This window comes from Urtica dioica, chromosome 6 (genome assembly GCF_054948205.1).
Source record: "Urtica dioica subsp. dioica isolate 48M chromosome 6, U.dioica_male_clone48M_v1_H2, whole genome shotgun sequence".
Taxonomy (NCBI): Eukaryota; Viridiplantae; Streptophyta; class Magnoliopsida; order Rosales; family Urticaceae; genus Urtica; species Urtica dioica.
Window position 1 is genome coordinate 4,051,273 of NC_142761.1, and position 4,603 is coordinate 4,055,875.

A 4,603-nucleotide genomic window follows, 5' to 3' on the forward strand; every position below is an offset into this window, starting at 1 on the left:
TTGACCGATTTTGGAAGTTTTTTTTTTAGGCAGTTTTTTTGTTTGAATTTTGAAAATAATTTGGCAAGTTTTAATTATTCAATATTCAAAATGGCAAGTTTTAATTTCAGCAAGGTTTAATTATTCAATATTTCAAAATTTCGGCAAGTTTTTAGGAAGTTTTTTTGTTTGAATTTTGAAAAAAATTTCGGCAAGTTTTAATTATTCAATATTCAAAAATGGCGAAATTATTGAAGAAGTGGATGCAGTTCAATATTCATATTTTCCAGAATTTTCGTGCTCAAAATATTTTCAGAATTTTTATTTCAGATCAAATATACTGTAAATATACTGTAAATAAGCTTCTTATTTACAATGAATATACTGTAAATATGCTTTGTTTTTACAATGAATATACTGTAAATATACTTCTTATTTACACGAATATACTGTAAATATGTCTTCTATGAACAGCAACCAAAAAAAAAAAAAAAAAAAACTGTTCTTCTTATTTAATCATGTCTGTCTCTTCCTACGCGGACCTCGGAGGTCACCGGCAGTGATGGTGACGTGACCGCCATCAAAATGGACCGGCGATGGTGATTCGTTCGCGGCTTGGATCTTGGATCGGCTCGTGGTCGCTCAACAACGCTCGTGGACGCTCGGATATGCGCTTCACAGCCGTCGCCGGTCGCGATCTCCTTCGCGCGTCGCTCGCGGCTTGGATCTTGGATCGGCTCGTGGTTGCTCAACAACGCTCCTGGACGCTCGGATCTGCGATCCCCAGCCATCGCCGGTCGCGATCTCCTTCGCGCGCGCTCTCCGACGGTCCGACGCGACTCGATCTCCGCCGTCGTCGGTCGCGGCTTCCCTCGCGTGCGTCGCCAGCCACTGCATCTTGACCCGGTTGAGGATCTCCTTCTCAGGCGCGACTCGAGCACCAGCCTCCATCTACGATGGACTCGTCTTTGAGGTCTGCAGAAATCGCTGCAACAAATCTCTCTCTTTTTTTTTTTTTTTTTTTTCTGAAGAGCAGTAAAAATAACGTCCAAATATGTGGTTTGGATGTTTAAATTCGTTTGTTAATGCATTTATGGAGTTTTAAATGCTCCCTTGATTTTTGCAAGGTAGTTATGGTCGAATTTTTTCTTTCCATTTTAATTATTTCGCTGAAAATAATGGGCGGGAATAAGAAAGGGCAATCCCGTCCAAATTTGACTGTTAATAAATGACACTGGCTATTTACAGCTTATTTACAGAACGTTGGCTAAAAATAAATTGGCTATTTTCAGGAGGCTACTTAGCTTAATTACCCATATATATATATATATATATATATATATATATATATATATATATATATATTCCTTATAAAATATATTGTTTTGCACATACACGTGTGTTTTGTTTTTTTTCCCTACTTAAAAGATATATGAATATTTACTTAAATAGATACTATGTTGAGTGGTCATTATTATAAATTATATATATATATATATATATATATGTATCAGATAATATATATAGATAAAATATATATATATTATCTGATACATATATATATATATATATACTAAAATATAATAAGTGCAAATCCGAAATCACTGTTCATAAGGATCTACCAATTAAATTGCGACATGTAAGCCAATTCCGAAATGACTGTTCACACCTCACTTTGAATATAAACCTTTTTTTTTACTTTGTCACCGTACGAACGAAATGTTAAGTGCCTATATATTTTCGTTGTGACTATTTGTAATCCAATAAGATTACGACACATCATCACTTTCTCTTCATTAATATAATAAGAATCCAAGGGCAGGTTGAGCGGTTATATTTGCCTTGGAAGAACGAAAGAGAGAAAAAGAGAGGCCCAATAAAAAGAGAGTGCGAGAGATGGAGCGAGAAAGAGAGTTCGGGAGAGAATTGGCTGAAGAACGAGGATTCAACCGCTTAAGGTATGGCTCTCCTTGTTTTCCTTTGGTTATCTTTTGAATTTTAGATACGAAATTCTAGAATTTCGTCTTGCGTTTGATTTGAAGGTTCAAAGATGAAATTTGTCTTCAGTTTTGGGGGTTTAGGCGAGCAAGTCGAAAAGAAATTATGATTCATCGTTGGAATCGCTCAAGGTAAGCAAATATTTCTTCTTGTGTTGTCATATTCCCGAATTGCGACCTCTTATGGGTTTTTCATTTGGGATCTTTGGGTTCTTCAATGGGTTTTTTCTGTTTATTTATATTTTTTGGGTTGGGATATGATTTTTTAGAGTCGAACCTCTCTTAGGGTTTTCCTTATACACGTGTATGATATTTTAATTCTGAAAAAAAGCTATAACAATATTTGTGTATTTTTAAATATGACGTATCTGTAGGCATTTTTAGGGTTTAGCTATGGTATATTGATAAGGATAGGCTTTGAGATTGATATTTGGTGGTATTATGGAATAAAGCGAAGGAAAAAGGAGGCTTGGTCTCGAAAAGTTCGGGTTTTGGGATCTTTGAGTTACACCCTCACAGCGGGTTTGGGATTGAACTCGAGGAATGATGAAGAGGATAGTAAAGCTGTGGCCAAATTGGAAGAAGTGTTTTCCTCGGTCAGAATTCTTCATTCTTTTGGTTTAATTTAGTGTTTATGTAACTTGAGTTTGACTGGTGAGAATTATGTAATGTTTTTCACAGATGGCCATCCAAATCGGTAGATATATTGTGACGATGATGAGTACGGGAGTAATCCAGGGAGTTGGATTTCGGATATCTGGTAAGTATCAACAAAATCAAAATAAATACATAAATCATGTACTGAAAATGTTTATTGTTTAATGATTGACAAATTTGAACCTGGTTTTTTTTTTTGAAGGGGGTGACAGTGTTGATATGGTACGGCTGGCTCGGGGGAATCATCATCGGGCCGATGATCTGGTCCAACATGGTTTTGGAGGAGCATTGCCGAGCCGGTCCACGCATAGTCGTTATAACCAGAAGGTAAGCAAAAAAAAAAAACCCCAAAATCGCCTTTTGACTTCCTTATTTCATGATGCAATGATTAAGGTTGACAAAAACTCGACGTTGGATTTGCTTGTATCGAACAGTACGAGGGGACTAGGGAAAGCGCTCGCTCCTGAATTATATATATGTGTGTGTGTGTGTGTGTGTGTGTGTGTGTGTGTGTGTGTGTGTGTGTATAGGTAAATACATAGAAGTCCTTTTTTGTCACTATTACTGCCACATAGAAGCAAAGTTGGATTTCAAAAATCTAAATGATTTGGATACACACATTTCTTAGTTCGTCTAGAGCCATAAAGAGATTAACTTTTTACTTTGGTGAATGTTTTTAGGCTTATACTTGTATGTGGTCTTGTTTTATATTACTCTGAGTTTGTGTGAATTTTTATGTTGTTGGCTTTGAAGTTTGTCTTTCACACCTCCCTATTTGGTCTGGCTCAGTACGTAGTTAGTATTACTCTTTTGTAGTTATTTCCAGTGCCTGTGGGTGTGTGATTGCAAGGGCTTGTAGGTTGCAGCACATTCTACTCACTGGTCGCTACAAGCTTCAATTAAATTGTGTTATAGTGATTACATGGATAACTTTGTGTATGAAACTAATGATCTATTAATATTATAATATTATTAAAATGACGAGCTCGACGTTCCGCCTTCTACCTCGATGACGAGCTCTTAAGCATGGCCTTATCCACGAATTCAGGTTCATATTTTCCCTCTCTCTCTCTATTACAAACTCACTTTACCTCTTTCCTTTAATTACAGTCCAAATAATTTGATTCGGTGTTTTCTCTTCTCCAAGGTACGTACATTGATGTCTCAAGCATTTTCTCCTCACAGTTCATTGATTGATGTCTTGCGTAATTTCTCCTTGCAGTGTTCGGTTCTAGGGCATGATTTCGGTCTTCACAAATTTATAGGAGTTTTCTTATTTAAGGTGGTTCATCAAATTAAAATTCTAGCTTTACCATTTAGTATGATTGAGAAACGTATGAATTAAATACTCATTCTTTGGATTCCAGTTCAAAGTTAGCCCATTTATGTAAAAAAAAATTAATTTACTTATATATTATCAAGTTTGAAAGCATAATTTACTTATATATTAGCAAATTTTATCGAGCCATGTTGAGCGCAAGAACATAGCTTCCGGTAGGTAATATAATCTGAGCTTCATGTACAATGTCTCTCTGTTGCGAGGACTAATTGTAGATCACTCCTTGAGAATTACTCTGTCAAATCCTGTTTTATTAATTTCATTTATAATTTTCTTTATTTTGGATTTTGGATGTTAATTTCAAATGGATCAATTGATGTTTTGTTCTTAAATTTGGGTTTGTTTCAGATTTTCCAAGTATACACCTATATAACCCATTTGTAATTATAGTACGTTTTCCGTATAATGACGAAGTGGTTAATCTCATCAAAATTCAAGTGTAAAGCAATGGTGCAAATAATTGAAAGTTCATAATTATTTAGAAAGTCATGGTACTAATGCTTCTTCCACATAGCAATGATGCTTGTAGATTGCGCTATGAAATAAGTAGCTCTTGCACCATATTTGGCGTCAAGCTCATTGTGTATGACTTTGCGGAAGAGGAGGTTGATCAAGATTGAAAATTCTAGAG

General features: G+C 35.6%; 1 long non-coding RNA gene across 3 annotated transcripts; it reads left to right on the top strand.

The window, feature by feature from the left end:
- Positions 1-1,805: 1,805 nt before the first annotated feature.
- Positions 1,806-4,255, top strand: LOC149393009 (uncharacterized). 3 transcript variants are annotated; one of them, XR_016299794.1, is made up of 7 exons: positions 1,806-1,937; positions 2,022-2,108; positions 2,429-2,572; positions 2,658-2,736; positions 2,836-2,960; positions 3,493-3,681; positions 3,781-4,255. It is a non-coding gene; the product is annotated as an uncharacterized LOC149393009 (long non-coding RNA). The 3 variants fall into 3 exon arrangements; XR_016299792.1 differs by having other exon boundaries at positions 3,493-4,254; XR_016299793.1 differs by having other exon boundaries at positions 2,047-2,108; positions 3,493-4,254.
- Positions 4,256-4,603: the final 348 nt, after the last annotated feature.